This window comes from Anoplophora glabripennis, unplaced genomic scaffold (assembly GCF_000390285.2).
Source record: "Anoplophora glabripennis isolate ALB-LARVAE unplaced genomic scaffold, Agla_2.0 scaffold303, whole genome shotgun sequence".
NCBI lineage: Eukaryota > Metazoa > Arthropoda > Insecta > Coleoptera > Cerambycidae > Anoplophora > Anoplophora glabripennis.
The window spans coordinates 261,042-285,221 of NW_019416416.1; the positions used below are offsets into that span (position 1 = coordinate 261,042).

The following is a 24,180-nucleotide window of genomic DNA, read 5'->3' on the forward strand; positions in this document are numbered from 1 at the left end:
AGGCGTGCCATCCACTATGAAGGTACTGAATCCAGCACTGTGCTGCACATAAAGCATTACTGTGTATTTTTTCGCGAAAAGAGAAACCGTTTTATTGCGAACAGAAAGTGAATTTACACAGTACGGCGGCTGCCTCCTGGACTAAAATCTATCATTAGCATTATCTGAAGCGGTGGTCAAGTAGGTCAGATGGTATCTAATTTGCCTGATGGGCGTAGCACCGGCTATTAAATAAGTTTTACTTACTTGCCGGTAGTTCACGGATTCTGTCAGAATATCAATTTGTGGAAGGAAACAGAATCAGTGCCTAATTTGACGTCTCTATGTCATTTAATGGGTTGAAATTAATCGATTATTATCTTCGGTTTCTATTATTTCCCTTCAAATTGTAACGGTACGAACTGTATTCAATGGGAAAAGAACAAAACAGGAGGAGTAAAACACAATTAGATGTCTACTACTTGAAGATAAAATTCTATATCTACTTTAAGTACAATACGTAATTACTATTATGTACAATACATGTTTTGCAAGATTATTAGAAATAACATTGTCAATAGATTGAAGAGGAGAACTAAAATAAAAGGAACATTAACTTTAACAATTACATAAATTGCATTCACAATGCCAGACTTAAATGGGTATATAGGAAAATATGATTTATTGAGATAATCCTCATTTGAAACTTCTAAGATAATCCGACTGTCATTTATTCTAGGGTGCCACTCTAAGAATGACTACGACATTTGTATTTTAAAAAACTGTACGCAGTAATAACCGTGATACATTAAAATGTTGTTCTAGTTATAAATGTATTGCAAAATATCTACCTCTAAATAAATAAAATATCAAAACATGATTATTTGTTTAATCTTTTATAGATCCTGTATAAACATTTTTATTTTTATTAATAATGCAATAACAAACACTATTTTGATAACAAAGTATTGTCATAGTACATATGAAAAGATAATAGTTATTTTTGTATATAGAACCCGAAATGGTACTTTTGCGTTTAAGTATGGAAGTTATTTTGCCGAGCTACTAAAGATAACGATCGATGATATTAGAAGACAAAGATTCGGTTATTATTATTATAAGAATTCCCGATTCCAAAACTCATATTCCGAGATGTTTTGTGATTTCAAGTCCAGACAAAATGAAGAGATTCTTTGTGAAGTATATGAGAGAAAAATGTGTTGACGTTAACAAAATAAGGAATGTGCCAAAAGAAATAGCAACTTATCTCAATTTGCCTCATCAGGAAACTTATACAGGACACTGCTTTAGACGTTCTTCTGCCACTCTGTTAGCCGACGCAGGGGCCGATATTACTACCATTAAACATGGGGAGTGGCATTCTAGTACGGTAGAGGAGACATATATAGAAGATTTTATTACAGTAGACACTTCATTGAACACCCAGACCTAAAAGCTACTATAACTGACAGCACTGGATCTGGCATAAATTTAACTCAGTGCAATATCGGCACTTTCAATTTACATGTAGTGCAAAATAAATTGTAATCGTCCAGTTTATAATAGTTACTATTTTGTATGAAAATTTTATATCACTTAAAATGTATACTTATTGTTTAATTAATAAAATCACAAATAAATTTCGAAAAAATGACAATTTATTGTGTTTATTTGTTTTATGTTCTAGAATGAAAAATACTTTGGCGTTCTACAAGTATTTTACAGATAGGTGACAAAAGATACTCACTTTGTCAACTGAAAAATTAAGGAAAATGTAGATTTTTGATGACAGTTTTCGAAAAAATATATTTTCTATTAGAAAAAAATATGGAACAAGTATTAACCAAGTAACCAATCTTATTTGAAAGAGGGATAGATGGTATATGTATTGCATATATCGCTTTGAATCTGCTGGAAAATCTTTTGTTCTACTCGAGATAGTATAAAATCCAATACACCGAGATGCTACTGTATTACTTTTTTAGTAAATAATTTCGTAGATATATCGCAGAAGTTTCTTTAGAGATTTCAAGGTAGTTTACTAAATTGTAGATCTTCAAAATAAATACCTCCTTGATATGATATATCAGGATTACCAATACAAATCATGTGGGCACAGATATCCTTGGCTACGCGAAATCCAGGATATAAAAATTAATCACTCCTATATTTGTACAACTGTTCATGATCTATCCCGAATTAAATGTTATCTCAAGAGATACAGATAAAATATATAACTCAATGCCAGTTGCGACACTCACCATTGTGACACTTCGGCAATATTGTATATTGGTTTAGTTTAATATCGATGGCCTTGTTGGCAACTGAGCCAATTTCTATTGATACCGAAAATGAAGCATTTAATTGCCTAAATTTCCATTTAAGCATTGCGAAATTCGTATCTATATTAACAACATTGTATTTACCAGCCGATTTTGTATGGTTTGGAACAATGCAATGCACTTTTAAGATGGGGTCATGCTCTTGAACTAACAAAATTAGACGTTATATAAGATCTTTGAAGCTGTAGAAAAATAGGTCAAGCTGGAAATGATTTTAAGCATAATTATGTTGAGGAAACTTTACTGACTGAAAAGTTATACTGATAGGTGGTAATCCTGGTTACTTCTAAGCCTTTACAAAGAATAAATTGCAACATAGATTACTAAGTTTTGAATAAGAAACCAATTGACCTGCTTTTGAGCTCCTCCGGAAAAGACACCAACTTTATGTGTTCCATTTGGAACAGTGCTTTACTAAAACTCGTTTTGAGCCAGAAATAAGTGCGCGTTAAATTGGTAATCGGGTACTAATTGGTTGTTAATTTATTTTTTAGTACTGTAACTAATTCTGTTTACATACTTCTTCAGTATTAATTGCTTGGAACGTCATTGCTGTCTTACTTTTTTATAGGTTATGGGAACACCCGAGAATAAGCGTGACTCTTCTTGAAAAGCGTTACTGAAAATGTATTAAGAAAAAATGGATGTTTAGTAAACTAAATAAGTCAATCTCCTTCTAGACACTTTTCAACCAATTCCATCTGGCTAGTGAGACGCGCAAATATGGCACACTATATACAGGGTAGCCCATCGAAAACGTACCGCAAGGCATTACAGGGTAGTAAAGAACTTTTCGGCAAAATCCAAAAACAGGTCACATTTGTTTCTGAGGGGGACAACTTTTGGCTCAAAAAGCATACCAAAATCTTCAACCCCCTAAGTGGGGGTGCTATCCCCTAAATTTTTTTCAAATGGGAATGGGGGTGAAGTGGGGTGTCATTAGAAAGGACTTTTAATTCTCTATACATCTATACAAAATACGAACAATATTTTTGGCGAGAAATGCGAAAATCGATTTAATTTTACTTCAAAACNTTCCACTAGTGGATAAAGTATCACTTTAGACGGTTCATATGTGTGGATAAAAGTCCGGTTGTGGATAAAAAATAATGTTTAAACTATGAAAAATAAAACGTTCATGTAGTAAAACATTTTAGTGTTAATATTATACATTTTTAAAAGCTAATTATTCCACGATCAATGGCAGTGTCGCATTTTGCGTGGTATCTTCCGTCCAATAAATATTATGATTAAATTTTACCTTCACATTCTAAATAGATCTAAAAATAGACCACAAGTTTATTATGCTTGGCCTAATAATATCCGTTGGTGTGCAGTTCTAAAATTATTCAAATTAGAAAGTTTTTAGTTTCCAGGATGGTATCACCTTTCGTTCATTTGGCTTAAAATGCCATTAAATGATAGTGATTTATGATTAAATACGTAACACACGAAATGGGACATCGCGTTTATTTAGTGACATTAGGAAACATATTTTTTCTATAAAATGAGACTAATCATTAAGATTTCGGAAAATGATAATCACAAAATGAATAATATATAACAAACGAACTTTATCGCTATAATAGCAGCGATGATATTAATCACGTTGATAGTATACAAGGTCTACTCAGAAAATAACTTTATTCTCGTCTCCTTCAAAATACTCCCCTCTCCTATTCCTACACATTTCTTATTTCCTCAAAAACGGTACACGATATCGACTGATATACCGTATACCTTTTTTTATCAAAGTGAGAAAGATAAATGTCAAATTTGGCAACGCTGTCAAAGATGTATAAATTTAAATGGATAATTTCGCCTGCTCCTGTATAATCCTGGCATATTGAATATCAGTTTAAGTTTCGAAATGACCATTACCATGAGTAACTGTAATTGCCCAAATTTTTTTATGAAGTACTACAACTATTTTGACCTCCCCTGTATACCCCTTCATTTTTGACATGAGCTTTCCGGATACCCTGTATATTTAGTAGAAATAATTATAGTAATTAAATAACTGTGAAAATTTTTCAAAAACCATTTCGTATTCAGTTTACTGTAAGAAAAAAAAATGTAATCGAACCCATTATTGTTGTATTTTGAAAGGTAAACACATGATCAATAGAAAAAGTATTTCAACCTTAAAGAAATAACGCCCAAATGATGTTTTGGTGGGCAAGCAGTGAAGTGTGAACGAATTCTATTGTTATGCTTAGAACTCCAGGATGTTTGTTGTAATAAAATAGTAACAAATGAACTGTTCATCCATTGATAAAAAAAAAGAATAAAGGTGGGTACCAAATCATTGAACTTTGGGAAATTTGAAAACAATGGAATAAAGAAACGTGCACAAACAACTTCAAACTGTTAGTAAAAACCAGTTAATCATCTCAGTGATAGAATTGTTTGATCTGATGTCAATTTATTCACCAAAACGATCTCTCTGGAAAATTTATTCTGAATAATCGTAAAAATGTTATCAAGCTTTTCTACAAAATAATCTGTTCTTCGAAAAAATGTACAGCAAAACATTTTCCCAGATAGAGATTAAAAACTATTTGCTCCAGATATGACATAATTTCGTTGCAATCAATTTTATTTTAATAGCTCTTGATACGAAGTAGTCATATAAATAATTTTATCACGCTCGCATACCTAGTTAAATAATTCAAAGGATAAAACTACGTACGATCTAATCTATGCAATGACGTGTTATACGGATATCAGTCCGCATAAAGAAAGTGATTTTCCGCAAGAACTGTACGCACACATGTTGTACATAGCGAGGCATGCAATGTCTATTTTAGCGGAATAAATGTCATGTCAGTGCTAGGGAACACTCCCAACAGGAACAAGTTCTTAGATCATGTGGGACGATGATTCGGTGCGTAACTTCCGTTTATTTCGTTCAACAGATGTAGATATATTTAATAAATTCAATGTGGTACTAATTTGTAATCCAATCCCATTTGTTTGGGTAGCCGTCATGTTTTAATAGCACTTTGATAGATTGTGGACGGCATATTTCTTGATTGGAAAATCTTAGGTGCCAGCAATATTAATCTGTACTAATACAGACAATAGTAAAGCGATTAATAATTAAAACTGTAGGATTAGATATGTTTAGATGTATTTAGTTTGAAATCTTTGTGTTTCTATTTGAATTGTCAACAATAATTTAATCAAATATGCAATCAATGTTATCAAAAAGCTTCAGAGGGTAGAGTCTAGTGGATTTTAGTCTGGGGAACGAGCGGGACAAAGAAAAGGTGCATCTGCAACTCTACTAAGCTATTTTTGTGGAAAATGTTGGTGTCACCATCTTCTAACTGCCTTTGTAAAACGAGATGGAGTCATATCATTCATGAATACCATGTCATTGCGTCTTTCTAATGGAATATCACTTTCATGTTTTCAAAACTAATAAACAATTTTGGATACTTAATAAGTTAGAACACAAACGTCAAAGTTTTGCTTGACTTGTTTGACGACTACGTCGACAATGCAATATTACTCTGCAGCTACGCAAGCCTGACTTTTAATTCAATTTCTCGTAAACGGTTCTCTTTACCGTTTTTCGGACAAATACATTTTTTATGTCGAAAGTTAAGAAAATTAATTTTATGTAGACGATTGTGACCAAAAGACGAAAATAAAAAATGGAATCTACCTCCCGTAACTAACCCTAAAAGGTGATTTTCATCATACAATAAACTCAATAACAGAATATTCTTAAAAGTCCTCAAAATTTCAAGTTGGAACCGATTGAAAGTTATAACCAAAAAGTGGTTTTCACCCTTCTTCGAGTAGTCGTATCTAATTTATGCATCAAAGTGCATTTAATTTTTACCTCTTACAATATTTGTATTTCATTTTGAATAATTTCTTATACTGATAGAAGATACTACCTTTGACCTAATATACGAGTATGTATACATAACTACATCAGTATGAACAGAATATAGAACAGAACAAAAGTGAAATGAAGATTAGTCATAGCTGTCTTTAATACTTTTACATAACATGATTTTTCCATCAAGTCATGTTCCAAATAGGAACGACGAAAATGGAACAATTCTGATAGAGAAGTATGCCACCAAATTCAGATAACTTAAATATCGTCCAATTTAGTAGGTCAGTGTTCTGTTAGTTACTAGGTATTAATGATTCAATAGTTCGATATGTTTACTCACGACTCAGTAAGTATGTTCGACCAAAAAAACAATAACTTGTAACTTGATTAGCGGGTATTTTCTATGACATGGTGACATGCTGCTGCTTCCACTGAAAAATTACATGCATTTGGAGATTATTTTTGTGCTCATTTGAGAAATTGTCGGTAATATTGGATCAACTTCTGATTACATAGAATATTAAAAATTATCTCAATGTATTTTCCAGTACTCTACTAACACATAATAATTTTTTGCTTATCACTCTGGTATCTAATGCTCTTCAAAGCAATAACTGTAATCGTGAGAGACAAGATATCTACATTTAATTGCCAATTTGTGTAACCACGGAGTATCTCCTGCAAGTTTTTCTTGCAATTAAATTTCTAATTCCAGCGCTTTAATTGTGAGATGATTAAAAAGTAATACTTACTTTTACCTGTTCTGACAATAAAGACTTTATTGAGATATTGAAGCTACTTTAGACTTAGTAATTGTCTTGTCCAAAGTCGGCTTTATTATAAAACTGGTTCCGAGGATGTTTTGATAATATAACAAACTATCAACAAATTTTTAGTAAGTTATAATTGAATCTGTAGGAATATTCGTATATAACATAGTTTAAAAGGTACCTATACCAAATAAATATTTCATTTAGTTTTGTTTTATGATACAACAACATATATTCATATATTACAAACTGATTATTTATTATTAACCTCTTCACACTATAAACAGGGCATCCTAAGTTCAAGGAAATAGTAATTTAAATATATTAAGTCTGGATTTTGGACTATTGACGTCTTTGCATTAGCTGCTGGAGATAGGTCAATATATTGAGACGAAATCAGATTATTGAGAGCAATTTAAAAATTAAATTAAAATTTTACTTGAATACAACACGGTGAAGAGAAAGGTTTGAAAATTTATTGAAAGGAATAAATTTCAAAGATTTAAGTATTAAAAACATTATCATTTTGGTCAAATAGCGTACATGCCAAAGGTATTATTGGAAAAACATAATCAAAATTAATTAGTAATAGCAAGTTATATATAGCAAACGAAAGTTAAAATATCATAGTTTTATTTAATAGTAGTATTATGAGTTAGAAAAATAAGTATTGAGAAATATTAATGTCTGAAGTAAAATTTTATATATCAATAGGATGATAATGTCAGTGAAATGTCAAAAATAAAGTTGGATCCACAAGTTATAAAATATTACATATGAAAGTCAGATACAAAAATATAGAAGTAAGGAATATTTTGAAATATAAGTTAAAATTTTTGCAAATAAACTAGAATATGATTGTAAAATTGTAAAGTATAAAGTGAAGTGAAGTGAAGTGGAAAAAGAAAACGGCATTTAAAATGAAATTTATGTGAAAAGGCCCTAACAAGGAAGAAAAAATCAAGAGAGTAGGAAAAATAAAAATTTAGAAGATTATTGATTAGTTACGAGAATTTTGTCAGTGAGAGGTGTTAAAAGAAGAAAAGTGGGAAAAACCCAGATAAATAGAAATAAGTATAGTGGAAGAGAGTAAGATAATTAAAGTTAATCAACCAGTAGAAAGAAAATTTAAAGTTGAGCCAAGAAAAGGACTCAAAAGTTCAGTATTTGAAAGAGGACTGCAAGAAGATTCCAGGAAAGAGATTCAAGACGAATAAAATAAGCAGCAGGTTCCGGCTTTCCAGCAATATTAAGAAAGACGAGGATTTCAGCAGCAAGTTCCGGAAATCCATTCACAGCAGAAAGACAAGGATTCCAGGACAATATCCAGGCCGAGTACAACAGGGAAGTCACTCGACAATTGAAATATCAACAAGACACACAGAGAGGTAACTTTGTGCACAAAGTATGACAAAATCGTATACGAAACCGCTAGCTAGCAAAGAGAGATTGAAAAATACAATCTAAAAGGTCATAAAAATTTTATAGAATAATATTAACAAAATTCAAGTATTATTTCTTGAAAATAAATTCGATATCAACAGAAAATCTTCATTCCAGATTGATATTAAATAAATTTGATTTCACTATTTGAATAATTATATAAATTTGGCCATTTTAAAATTTAATAGACATTAAGATTTAAAGTAAGCTCAGTAACACATTGAGGAATAAATTATAAGATCAAAATTTAAGCTATAGGCAACCAACAATACATTAAAATAAATCGAATTGAATACAACTATATAAAATATTTCTGAAAGTGGCAAGTGCTATAGGATAATTCCAAATATTCCTTAAACTGTGTCTGATATTTCACAGTTAATTTTTATTGTTACATATAAAAAATCTAATAAATAAATTAATTTCTAAATAATATCTATTGTTTAGTGTGCTGTGTTGTTTGGTTTCTTGCAGAGTTTGTACCTCACTAGAACTCACTACTGAGAAGGATCGAAAGCTAGCCAGGGTAAAATTGACAACCTAAATTACAACATAAACATTTTCACAAACATATTATATACACATACATATCTCTACTCATAAAAAAATTGGCGCAAACAAAAATACATATTTATACCCATAACAATAATTTAGCCTGTTTTGAAGGAGAAGAGAGCAGATGTTTCCATTCAGAAGCCGTGCCACTTGTTTTCTGAAATATATAACTCAAAAAACGACGACACTTCATCAGGCAGAGACGGACTCCAAAGAAACTGAGGGAACAACAAAGTTTTGCTCGTAACTGATCTAATTTTGATTATTTTTCTTAGCTGTGTCTAATATTAGTAAAATGTGGATATTTCTGAGTATTTTATATGGGAAGGATCATCATTCTAAGGCGTGCCATCCACTATGAAGGTACTGAATCCAGCACTGTGCTGCACATAAAGCATTACTGTGTATTTTTTCGCGAAAAGAGAAACCGTTTTATTGCGAACAGAAAGTGAATTTACACAGTACGGCGGCTGCCTCCTGGACTAAAATCTATCATTAGCATTATCTGAAGCGGTGGTCAAGTAGGTCAGATGGTATCTAATTTGCCTGATGGGCGTAGCACCGGCTATTAAATAAGTTTTACTTACTTGCCGGTAGTTCACGGATTCTGTCAGAATATCAATTTGTGGAAGGAAACAGAATCAGTGCCCAATTTGACGTCTCTATGTCATTTAATGGGTTGAAATTAATCGATTATTATCTTCGGTTTCTATTATTTCCCTTCAAATTGTAACGGTACGAACTGTATTCAATGGGAAAAGAACAAAACAGGAGGAGTAAAACACAATTAGATGTCTACTACTTGAAGATAAAATTCTATATCTACTTTAAGTACAATACGCAATTACTATTATGTACAATACATGTTTTGCAAGATTATTAGAAATAACATTGTCAATAGATTGAAGAGGATAACTAAAATAACAGGAACATTAACTTTAACAATTACATAAATTGCATTCACAATGCCAGACTTAAATGGGTATATAGGAAAATATGATTTATTGAGATAATCCTCATTTGAAACTTCTAAGATAATCCGACTGTCATTTATTTTAGGGTGCCACTCTAAGAATGACTACGACATTTGTATTTTAAAAAACTGTACGCAGTAATAACCGTGATACATTAAAATGTTGTTCTAGTTATAAATGTATTGCAAAATATCTACCTCTAAATAAATAAAATATCAAAACATGATTATTTGTTTAATCTTTTATAAATCCTGTATAAACATTTTTATTTTTATTAATAATGCAATAACAAACACTATTTTGATAACAAAGTATTGTCATAGTACATATGAAAAGATAATAGTTACTTTTGTATATAGAACGCGAAATGGTACTTTTTCGTTTAAGTATGGAAGTTATTTTGCCGAGCTACTAAAGATAACGATCGATGATATTAGAAGACAAAGATTCGGTTATTATTATTATAAGAATTCCCGATTCCAAAACTCATATTCCGAGATGTTTTGTGATTTCAAGTCCAGACAAAATGAAGAGATTCTTTGTGAAGTATATGAGAGAAAAATGTGTTGACGTTAACAAAATAAGGAATGTGCCAAAAGAAATAGCAACTTATCTCAATTTGCCTCATCAGGAAACTTATACAGGACACTGCTTTAGACGTTCTTCTGCCACTCTGTTAGCCGACGCAGGGGCCGATATTACTACCATTAAACATGGGGAGTGGCATTCTAGTACGGTAGAGGAGACATATATAGAAGATTTTATTACAGTAGACACTTCATTGAACACCCAGACCTAAAAGCTACTATAACTGACAGCACTGGATCTGGCATAAATTTAACTCAGTGCAATATCGGCACTTTCAATTTACATGTAGTGCAAAATAAATTGTAATCGTCCAGTTTATAATAGTTACTATTTTGTATGAAAATTTTATATCACTTAAAATGTATACTTATTGTTTAATTAATAAAATCACAAATAAATTTCGAAAAAATGACAATTTATTGTGTTTATTTGTTTTATGTTCTAGAATGAAAAATACTTTGGCGTTCTACAAGTATTTTACAGATAGGTGACAAAAGATACTCACTTTGTCAACTGAAAAATTAAGGAAAATGTAGATTTTTGATGACAGTTTTCGAAAAAATATATTTTCTATTAGAAAAAAATATGGAACAAGTATTAACCAAGTAACCAATCTTATTTGAAAGAGGGATAGATGGTATATGTATTGCATATATCGCTTTGAATCTGCTGGAAAATCTTTTGTTCTACTCGAGATAGTATAAAATCCAATACACCGAGATGCTACTGTATTACTTTTTTAGTAAATAATTTCGTAGATATATCGCAGAAGTTTCTTTAGAGATTTCAAGGTAGTTTACTAAATTGTAGATCTTCAAAATAAATACCTCCTTGATATGATATATCAGGATTACCAATACAAATCATGTGGGCACAGATATCCTTGGCTACGCGAAATCCAGGATATAAAAATTAATCACTCCTATATTTGTACAACTGTTCATGATCTATCCCGAATTAAATGTTATCTCAAGAGATACAGATAAAATATATAACTCAATGCCAGTTGCGACACTCACCATTGTGACACTTCGGCAATATTGAATATTGGTTTAGTTTAATATCGATGGCCTTGTCGGCAACTGAGCCAATTTCTATTGATACCGAAAATGAAGCATTTAATTGCCTAAATTTCCACTTAAGCATTGCGAAATTCGTATCTATATTAACAACATTGTATTTACCAGCCGATTTTGTATGGTTTGAAACAATGCAATGCACTTTTAAGATGGGGTCATGCTCTTGAACTAACAAAATTAGACGTTATATAAGATCTTTGAAGCTGTAGAAAAATAGGTCAAGCTGGAAATGATTTTAAGCATAATTATGTTGAGGAAACTTTACTGACTGAAAAGTTATACTGATAGGTGGTAATCCTGGTTACTTCTAAGCCTTTACAAAGAATAAATTGCAACATAGATTACTAAGTTTTGAATAAGAAACCAATTGACCTGCTTTTGAGCTCCTCCGGAAAAGACACCAACTTTATGTGTTCCATTTGGAACAGTGCTTTACTAAAACTCGTTTTGAGCCAGAAATAAGTGCGCGTTAAATTGGTAATCGGGTACTAATTGGTTGTTAATTTATTTTTTAGTACTGTAACTAATTCTGTTTACATACTTCTTCAGTATTAATTGCTTGGAACGTCATTGCTGTCTTACTTTTTTATAGGTTATGGGAACACCCGAGAATAAGCGTGACTCTTCTTGAAAAGCGTTACTGAAAATGTATTAAGAAAAAATGGATGTTTAGTAAACTAAATAAGTCAATCTCCTTCTAGACACTTTTCAACCAATTCCATCTGGCTAGTGAGACGCGCAAATATGGCACACTATATACAGGGTAGCCCATCGAAAACGTACCGCAAGGCATTACAGGGTAGTAAAGAACTTTTCGGCAAAATCCAAAAACAGGTCAAATTTGTTTCTGAGGGGGACAACTTTTGGCTCAAAAAGCATACCAAAATCTTCAACCCCCTAAGTGGGGGTGCTATCCCCTAAATTTTTTCAAATGGGAATGGGGGTCAAGTGGGGGGTCATTAGAAAGGGCTTTTAATTCTCTATACATCGATTCTTACTTTTTGAAAATCGATTCATTATTTTAGAAAATATGCAGCTTTGAAAATACGAACAATATTTTTGACGAGAAATGCGAAAATCGATTTAATTTTACTTCAAAACTTACGGTATTAGTCAAGTAAATGCTGAAAATGTTGTCCGCCAACTTGCATACAATGATACAGGTTGTCTTCAAACCGTTGTCGAACATTCTGGAGCACTTGCGGTGTTACTTCGCGACATACATTAATGATTCGTCCTCGCAGATCTTCCAAGGTATCAGGTGGAGTGCTGTAAACTTTGCTTTTAATGTGCCCCCAGAGAAAGAAATCTAAAGGATTTAAGTCGGGTGACCGAGGGGGCCACTCAATTGCACCTCTTCGTCCTATCCAGCGTCCTGGAAACGTCTCATTTAGGTAATTGCGCACATTGAGCGAGTAATGTGGAGGAGCTCCGTCTTGCTGGAAAATCAGTTCGTGTTCATTGTAAGCAGGGTCGTCCTCTATGATATTTGTTAGAGCTGGGTCGATGACATTTTGTAGTAAATCCAAGTACATATCGCCTGTCAAATTTCCAGGAAGGAAAAAAGGACCTACAATGGAATTTCCAAAAATACCTGCCCATACATTCAACTTCTGGGGGTGTTGGGAGTGTGTCTCATGGAAAATCCTTGGATTGGTATCAGCCCAGTAACGACAATTATGGCGATTCACTAAACCATTCAAGAAGAACGTACACTCGTCCGAAAAACACACATTAAAGAGGAAATTATCGTTTATCGCTCGTTCAGTCATTATTTCGCAAAATTGCAAACGACGATCAAAATCGTCTTCATTTAGCTCTTGCACTAGCCGAATCTTATAAGGATGGAATTTGTATTTTTTTAATATTCGTTGGACACTTGTACGACTCACTCCTGTCGCAGTAGCCAATTGCATTGTACTCAGCGTACTATCCATTGCCACTTGCCCCAATACCGCTATTTCCGTAGGTTCATTTAGTACCGGATTTTCAACCTGCCTCTTTTTGTTATGAACGGAGCCAGTTTCGCGAAATTTGGCCACCAATTCGCGAACAATTTTTCCAGACGCATGTTTCTCAGGATGCCGTTGGTTGAACAGTTCGGCGACCCGATTTCCGCATTCATTGTTTTTGAAAAAAAGCTCAATAATTTCTACTCTTTCTGGAATTGAGTACACCATAATTAATCAATTTAAAAGACTCGGCAGTATTGGTACTCTTCAACTACAAGTCACAAGACAGTTATCTAGCAACTTCTTGTGGCCTATCTAAATACGAAACAAAAAGCGGACAATTTTTTGCTCACCAAAATCAGGCTAAAGAATTCGCAAATCAAAAAAAAAAACAGCGAATTCTTTTGAAGGAATTTACCAAGCTAATACCGTAAGTTTTGAAGTAAAATTAAATCGATTTTCGCATTTCTCGTCAAAAATATTGTTCGTATTTTCAAAGCTGCATATTTTCTAAAATAATGGATCGATTTTCAAAAAGTAAGAATCGATGTATAGAGAATTAAAAGCCCTTTCTAATGACCCCCCACTTGACCCCCATTCCCATTTAAAAAAATTTGGGGGATGGCACCCCCACTTAGGGGGTTGAAGATTTTGCTATGCTTTTTGCGCCAAAAGTTGTCCCCCTCAGAAGCAAACTTTACCTGTTTTTGGATTTTGCCGAAAAGTTCATTACTACCCTGTAATGCTTTGCGGTACGTTTTCAGTGGGCTACCCTGTATATAAAAAATTAGACGATCGAGAATTTCACGCAAATATGAAGTTTCAAATAATGTCAATAATTATTTATAATATAAATATATTAAGATACTTTTGGAATATTTTTTTACTTCAGAACACTTCTGCTATGCTTCGATTTAAAAGTTATCCAAACTGTTAGAAAGAAAAATCCTATCAGCATCTATCTGAAAAAATATTTTTTTTATTCCAATTTCACATTTGACGTGAATAAAATTCTACCATCGAATTCATTTATTTAGAACGCCAATGTACATATTTCTGTGACAAAACCTGAAAGGAAAAATTGAATAAGACTACAAAATCACTAGATTTATTCTCCATTCTACCTCATTTGTTGAGCGTCGAACTTTCACATTTAACAAGACCCAAACCTAAGAGCTTTTCTAATCCGGGGCGTGTTATAAAATTCGAGAGATCTGGCCCCATTACAAAGCACTCCATTCTGTAAGACCGTTATGAATATATTTGAATTGTTTTCAGGGATTGAACGCGAACGAAAAATTTGAAATTATAAATAGTCCCCATGAATAAGTAAATCAGATCTATTCTGTTCCCGACAGAAGCCTTGGAAGTTACTTAATTTTAACGAGATATGTCATCGGTTGTCTTCAATTAATGCCGTCGTTTATGGCTTCCCCGTTTCCCGATCCGATTCCGAGCGGAATTATTAAAATTAATCGCCGCGACTTATTAGCTCGTATCTCCCAATTTATCGGAGACGCATGACCGTAGATCGAATGGAAATTGCATGTGGACATCCAAACACGCTTATTTAGCTTGTCGGTATCGAGTAAATGTTTTTAAATATCTCTACGAATGCAACTGAAACCGCCAGTGGGTTTCGCTTGAATACTTTCCGCTGATATTTGATATTTTCATTGCGTTAAACGAAACAAAACAGAACGTTTGTTATCACTTATCAGTTTATTTTTTTTTTCAATGAATGATTCTACGTACTTCGCCAGTGCTGTACGTTGTGGTCATATTTCTTTAACCTTGAACTAGTACTTTTTTCTAATTTCATTTTGCAAAAACTCAGATTCGTATTCAGAATGGAATATCTAATATTAGAATTTTATTGGAATTCTACCTACTAATTGGAATCAATTCATTGATTCATTTAATATAATTTTTTCACTGATCTGTATCAAGCAGGTAAATTACTTTTCAGTACAGTAATACTGAATTCTATTAACATCTTATTAAATTGAAATCTTATTATACTCAATTCTAATGGAGCTTTAGGAACCAATTGACGTCTTAAATTGGAAAGATCTCGCATTTGAAGAAACTGGTAACGTAAAAATAAATATTAATAAACAAATCATTATATTTCACTTTAACGACTCTATTTTCTCCCCCAAACCCTAAAAGGTACTAAAAATACTGGCTCTACAGCTGGTATATTGGCAACGTCAAATAACATATATAATGAAAATTGTCTTGTAGTATTCACGAATTTTTGCTGAATCTTACACTTATTTATAAAAACAGTTAAAGTTATATCCTTAAAGCTGTAACATAACTGCATAATAAGTAGTTTTAGTGTCGTTCTAGCACTGCTGCATGCATTAGTATATTACCCACATGATTGTTTTAATTGGTTATACTTTTTCCATGTACCAGTTCCGCTATCAGCATTAAAACCCAACCATAAACTGGTTGCGTTCCCATGAAGTACGACATAAAACGCGGCAAGTAATTACTTTGAACTTTCCTATATATTAGAAATGCCACGAAGCTCGCGTAAACTCGCTCGTACACAGAGAAGGCTGAGCCTGCCATAACTACTTTTGGTTTTTTGCATATACACTGTATTAGAAGCTTGACTGCTGATTTTAACAGACGATGGTGTACATTAAAATAAACAAAAGAACCTTGTATGGCATATACTCAATCATTTTGAGAAATAAATTATCAAAATTATTCTTTAAATTTGTTTACTTTCAGTGAAATAAGTAGTTTTGCTTATCAATGTCGTATCACGATATGTTATTTTTCTGTAGAGCATGACGTGTTGATCACCATTGCGTTCCCCAACGGCAGTAGCCTAATAAAAGGACATTCGCAGAAGTACTTCAACGTCTTCTTGATATTGGTAGTGTTGTTCCTCGCTCTTGTCGAAAGAGATTCGAAATGTGGCTCTCGAAGTGTCACTCGAGAAGTCAGTGTCTCACTATAGTGTTCACAGGACTCTACGAGAACAGTTATCATTATATCCGTATCTTCTACAAAGGGTTCAAAAATCGTCAGCTGTAGATTTTACCCCTCGATTATATTTTTGTAGATGGTGTTTAGTAATGTGAAGTTTTTAGTAGGTGATGTAGATGGTTCCAAAAGAATATTTTTTTTGTCTATTTCTCTATTGTTTACCATTAAACTTTTTGTCATTTACGTAAAAAAGCGCGCTTTAATCAGTTCTCTAGAATTAGGTCAAGTATTTCAGTGACAATGTTGGCAAGTTTTCACAAAACTTCCCAATATTATAACTGGATGCGTTTTAAAACCGATTTTTTTTTATTTATGCCTAGTCTATCTTATGCTGACGTAATGGCAGTTAAACTTCCTACACACTGTATAAACATTTACTTGATTGGTTGTCGAGGTATGCGTTTATGGAAGCAGCATTTTTTAACTATAACTAACCTCATTATATTCAAATTTCTTTCTTCAACTGTACAACATTTGATTTTAAAATATCACGCGTTTAATATACAGGGTATATATACGCTCTGTATCTCATAAACGTTAGCTTTCTGCACCTATGTTCATAGAGCAAAGTGATGTTAATTTTTGTTATTTAAAACTTTCCCGAAGTTTGTCTATTAAAATTTGGACCACTCAAATTTGTTTTATTTTTCCCGTTTTCAACGCTTTGTTTACATGAATAATATGTCTCATAACTCGTAAACCATTCACTTTTCGATAAAAATAAAATAATGTTTTTTCATCGGGAATGTTTCATACCATTATAAAATGTATTCATATTACCAATTAATTCAGTGGCGTAGAAGTTTTACTTTAAATAAGAAAACAACATCCTTGTTTCTCCGCCCCTGGTTTTTGAATTTAGACTGTGTGCATACAGAACTAGGAGAAATATTCGAAAAAAAAATGTGTACCAAATTTGGATAAATTNAAATATATAACTCAAAAAACGACGACACTTCATCAGGCAGAGACGGACTCCAAAGAAACTGAGGGAACAACAAAGTTTTGCTCGTAACTGATCTAATTTTGATTATTTTTCTTAGCTGTGTCTAATATTAGCAAAATGTGGATATTTCTGAGTATTTTATAAGGGAATAATCATCATTCTAAGGCGTGCCATCCACTATGAAGGTACTGAATCCAGCACTGTGCTGAACAGTTGCACATAAAGCATTACGGTGTATTTTTTCGCGAAAAGAGAAACCGTTTTATTGCGAACAGAAAGTGAATTTACACAGTACGGCGGCTGCCTCCCGGACTAAAATCTATCATTAGCATTATCTGAAGCGGTGGTCAAGTAGGTCAGATGGTATCTAATTTGCCTGATGGGCGTAGCACCGGCTATTAAATAAGTTTTACTTACTTGCCGGTAGTTCACGGATTCTGTCAGAATATCAATTTGTGGAAGGAAACAGAATCAGTGCCCAATTTGACGTCTCTATGTCATTTAATGGGTTGAAATTAATCGATTATTATCTTCGGTTTCTATTATTTCCCTTCAAATTGTAACGGTACGAACTGTATTCAATGGGAAAAGAACAAAACAGGAGGAGTAAAACACAATTAGATGTCTACTACTTGAAGATAAAATTCTATATCTACTTTAAGTACAATACGTAATTACTATTATGTACAATACATGTTTTGCAAGATTATTAGAAATAACATTGTCAATAGATTGAAGAGGAGAACTAAAATAAAAGGAACATTAACTTTAACAATTACATAAATTGCATTCACAATGCCAGACTTAAATGGGTATATAGGAAAATATGATTTATTGAGATAATCCTCATTTGAAACTTCTAAGATAATCCGACTGTCATTTATTCTAGGGTGCCACTCTAAGAATGACTACGACATTTGTATTTTAAAAAACTGTACGCAGTAATAACCGTGATACATTAAAATGTTGTTCTAGTTATAAATGTATTGCAAAATATCTACCTCTAAATAAATAAAATATCAAAACATGATTATTTGTTTAATCTTTTATAGATCCTGTATAAACATTTTTATTTTTATTAATAATGCAATAACAAACACTATTTTGATAACAAAGTATTGTCATAGTACATATGAAAAGATAATAGTTACTTTTGTATATAGAACCCGAAATGGTACTTTTGCGTTTAAGTATGGAAGTTATTTTGCCGAGCTACTAAAGATAACGATCGATGATATTAGAAGACAAAGATTCGGTTATTATTATTATAAGAATTCCCGATTCCAAAACTCATATTCCGAGATGTTTTGTGATTTCAAGTCCAGACAAAATGAAGAGATTCTTTGTGAAGTATATGAGAGAAAAATGTGTTGACGTTAACAAAATAAGGAATGTGCCAAAAGAAATAGCAACTTATCTCAATTTGCCTCATCAGGAAACTTATACAGGACACTGCTTTAGACGTTCTTCTGCCACTCTGTTAGCCGACGCAGGGGCCGATATTACTACCATTAAACATGGGGAGTGGCATTCTAGTACGGTAGAGGAGACATATATAGAAGATTTTATTACAGTAGACACTTCATTGAACACCCAGACCTAAAAGCTACTATAACTGACAGCACTGGATCTGGCATAAATTTAACTCAGTGCAATATCGGCACTTTCAATTTACATGTAGTGCAAAATAAATTGTAATCGTCCTGTTTATAATAGTTACTATTTTGTATGAACATTTTATATCACTTAAAATGTATACCTATTGTTTAATTAATAAAATCACAAAGAAATTTCGAAAAAAAGGCCAAATTATTGTGTTTATTTGTTTTATGTTCTAGAACGAAAAAGACTTTGGCGTTCTACAAGTATTTTACAGATAGGTGACAAAAGATACTCACTTTATCAACTGAAAATTTAAGGAAAATGTAGATTTTTGATGACAGTTTTCGAAAAAATATATTTTCTACTAGAAAGAAAATATGAAACAAGTATTAACCAAGTAACTAATCTTATTTGAAAGAGGGAGAGATGGTATATGTATTGCATATTAGATTAGTATGCCTCAGCTTTAGATCATTTGTGGTAGGTATGCTTAATCACTTTGCATCTGCTGGAAAATCTTTTGTTCTACTCGAGATAGTATAAAATCCAATACACCGAGATGCTACTGTATTACTTTTTTAGTAAATAATTTCGTAGATATATCGCAGAAGTTTCTTTAGAGATTTCAAGGTAGTTTACTAAATTGTAGATCTTCAAAATAAATACCTCCTTGATATGATATATCAGGATTACAAATACAAATCATGTGGGCACAGATATCCTTGGCTACGCGAAATCCAGGATATAAAAATTAATCACTCCTATATTTGTACAACTGTTCATGATCTATCCCGAATTAAATGTTATCTCAAGAGATACAGATAAAATATATAACTCAATGCCAGTTGCGACACTCACCATTGTGACACTTCGGCAATATTGAATATTGGTTTAGTTTAATATCNACGCTCTGTATCTCATAAACGTTAGCTTTCTGCACCTATGTTCATAGAGCAAAGTGATGTTAATTTTTGTTATTTAAAACTTTCCCGAAGTTTGTCTATTAAAATTTGGACCACCCAAATTTGTTTTATTTTTCCCGTTTTCAACGCTTTGTTTACATGAATAATATGTCTCATAACTCGTAAACCATTCACTTTTCGATAAAAATAAAATAATGTTTTTTCATCGGGAATGTTTCATACCATTATAAAATGTATTCATATTACCAATTAATTCAGTGGCGTAGAAGTTTTACTTTAAATAAGAAAACAACATCCTTGTTTCTCCGCCACTGGTTTTGAATTCGGACTGTGTGCATACAGAACTAGGAGAAATATTCGAAAAAAAAATGTGTTTGATGAAGCGGTTTTCCAGATATTAAAAAAAATTGTATTATTTTTGATCATTTCAACGCCCTGTATCTCATAAACGGTGGCTTTCTGCGCCTATGTTCATAGAGCATAGTGATGTTAATTTTTGTCGTTTAGTACTTTCCCGAAGTTTGTCTATTAAAATCTGGACCACCCTGTATACGCAAGAAATTTTTTTCTTCCTTCAAGAAAATTATTTATTTATTTAAATACTTTAAATTTCTACCCAGAAAATATATAATTTCTTACTTTAAAAATAGGCAGCATTTAAAACAAATATTTGATACGGTTAAATGAATTATATTCTTAATTTCATGATCTACATAAATTTTATAGAAACATGTTTTGTATTGCATATTAATGTATCGTTTGTTTAATACAAAATTTTTTAAGAATATATATTTGGTCATAAATATTTGTAAATAATAAAAATTATTTTGTTTCAAACTCACAACACTTAGTACAACAGCTAGGATCGTTCGTATGTTTAACCAGCCAGACATAGGTCGGTTTGGGACTTAGTGATGGTCCTCATCATTATATCGTTAGAACGATCCAGTTGCTTTAGTGTCGTTATTCACAAGGAGATGTCCATACACAAAGTGTAAGTGCTGGCTCCACCTATCGTGCTACTTCCCACCTACGCCATTCTGTGACCTACAATTTTCTTTCAAGAAAATATAACTTTGATTGTAATATGCTACATTTGTCTTGAATAATTCCTACATTAATACTAAATTTTAAATATATATTTTAAAGAACTGGTAGTTTTGAAATAAATATGTTTGCAGTTTATAATGAACTACAAGAAATATTGTAGCTAAAGTCCGAGATAATAAATTTCAAAACTATAAAAAGAATTAAATTGTATATATTTACAAATAATATAAATTCTAAGAAAAAATATAGATTACAGCAAATATTTGACGAAAGTCAAACATTTCAAACATCAAGTCAAACATCAAACAGTTGATATTTGAATAGAATAAAATAACATTGACACTTTTCCAAATACTTTTTTTTTCAGTGTGACCTTAACAAAAAACTGCAAAACATATTCATTTGGAAACGCTGTATGTTTTAAGGCTATTTATTTTTGAAATCCAAACTGCCTATTGGTCTAAAATGGACACTTTCAGTCGGCGAGCATACTCGCATAAATTACTCGCTCTGCGTGTGTGGCCACCTTAAGCCAAAGCCTTTTAATTACATTTTAAAATATCCAGAAATATTTTAATGCGTATCCGGCGCAACTAGTCCCTGTGACAGGCCCTATTAATTATCGGTCTGCTTAATTTACCGACGTTATCGTAAAATGTATTTTGATTTACATTCTATCGGTCTGGAACGGTTTTCAAGAGAATTATATACACGCGACGCAAATGTCTGACTTTAATGCCACTAACATCGATTTATAATTTTAAGAAGATTTATAAAACCACTATAATGCGGTCAAAGTTGTGAGATATGGCTTCATAATTCGTCCTATTAAAACATAAATACGTAAATACTCTAATAAAACCAATACCGAATAAAATGGTAAATTTCGCTAGAAAAAAGTTATTCTGCAAAAGTATGAGTACTTACTTTTTTGACATGTAACTTCAAACCGTTCTTCTATGTATATTAAATTCATGTACAAATAATGTAAAGAATTTTCCATTAGCAATTAAACCGAAGTTGGGTCTGTTTGTCAAATTGTAATAATTTAGCTGTGACAATACTTAATGTTCTATCGAGTCTAACATCAGTAAATAGGTTAAGTTGCGTCAAAACTGTCCATTAAATAAATGACTTGTTTGTGTTTAGATTAATCGATGAAAGTTTGCCTAAAAATGCCCGTTACATGACTCAGAATATTTAGATAAAGTTTATCTAAGTAGACCACAAAGGATATGACTTATTGAAGATGAAATGTTTATCTACGTATCTACATCCACATAGCACTTATTTTATTTGTTGCTAAAACCTACCAGATTGATTTTGATCACGATCGAAAATCACTCATGCTAATTTTTAGACTAAACATTTTTTCTGGTGCTTAAAAAATCCCAGGCAATAAAAAGAGAAATCAAGTGTTAACTTTTACTTTTGAACAATAATCTAGTGCAACTGGATTAATATCTAGATCTTGAATTTTGCGAAATGTCTTAACAAAATCGTGAATCAAACACAATACATTTAGATCTAGCAACCTTGAGCCAATTTAATTGAAACTATTTTCTCCAAATTGGTGCAATATCCACATAGCATATCCATATATCATATATACAGGGTGATTCTTCCGTTTATTCAAGTAATCACTTTCGATTGTTTTTGTGCGTGTCAGCTCGTGGACCATATACTGACCACATGCATTATGTAGACAACGTTTAGTAAATTATTATCATACACGTTGTAAATATTAAAGCGCTATTATGCACTGCGAATGGTTCATAGAAAACAACCATTTGCGTCAAGCTTACACGCAAGCCGTTAAAGTGGTTTCATATTACACTGATAACCATCAAAAAAGACATTAGATATTTGAAATGAACACTGAAACTTGTCTAGCTGCTCTCGAAATTGTATCAAGATGAAGTCTGACGTCCTTGTAATATTTAAAGCTGTTGAAAATGTGTCTAAAAATATGTTTGGTATTATATTTCGTTGAATAAAAATATCTGGGATAATTTTTTAATATAAAATCGCATTGTCGTTTTCGAGAGAGAAAAATTGAAATTTTATTCGCTCGGATTTATACAGAAAAAACCTTCATTATTTATAGGTCCACTGAAAAATTTTTTTAGCATTTCTCATGCGTTTCTGTGGCGTTATTTCCAACTAATTTAAGTAATGTAATAATTATTCTTATGGAAATCGTATTAGATTCGATAAAATTCAAAACCAGAAAAATTTTTTGGTTAATTTGACGGTTATATTCAAAGATGAAAAATAATCTTAGCATTAAAAAAAAGAATATGAAATAGGTCATAGAATGCGAAAAAAATAAATATTAAGTCCTCATGCATCCAGATGAAAAAATTGTCATTAGACTATCGAGTAAATCACATAATATTTATACATAAAAAAGATGTGCTACTAACATTTAAAAAAAACACTAATTCTAATTGTTATCTGGGAATGTCTAAATTCACAATGTTTTTACGTATGTTCAATTTAAATCTTGCAAGCCAAATTTGAACCACTTCTTCTAAACTTACGACTTTGAAATTTTGCATGCTTGTTCAGCTCTGATCACAATACACTAAAATGATAGAAATAACCTGATTCTGCAGCCAGGATTATCTCCTTAAAAGTGCACTGATTGGGCTTGTTTTTAAAATATTTTTTTTACTTTTCATATATATTATATTTGACAAACTTACTTTACTTCTAACTTATTTGGTTGTAATTTTTTTATATGGTGTCAAAACGTCCATTACAAATCCCTGTAATTCATTAATTGTCTCAAATTGAGTACGAAACATTTATAAGCATAGAAATAATAATTTCGAATTTTTGTAGATTATTTCAAATAGTCGTATTTATTTTAAAAGTTATTAGGCCTTATATTTTCAAATATAATTTGTTTTGGTACTATTTGTTATAATGACAATTACTTTTTCTTTAATCACAATCCGTTTTCAAGGCCTGCTGATGAATTTATAACACGAAAATGTCTCTTTTCCTACTTTTCATTTTTAAAGTATGCCCACTGATGGAATGAAAGCAGACAATAAATTTTGAAGTTATATTTTTAAATCATTTTTGTTGAAACTTTGTTTGCTTA

At 31.9% G+C, this 24,180-nt stretch overlaps 1 protein-coding gene across 2 annotated transcripts in view; it reads right to left on the reverse strand.

Moving 5' to 3' along the window:
- The window catches only part of LOC108907217 (dual specificity tyrosine-phosphorylation-regulated kinase 4), a 151,018-nt gene that overhangs the window by 98,805 nt on the left and 28,033 nt on the right, over positions 1-24,180 (reverse strand). The gene's annotated exons all lie outside the window — the stretch shown is intronic.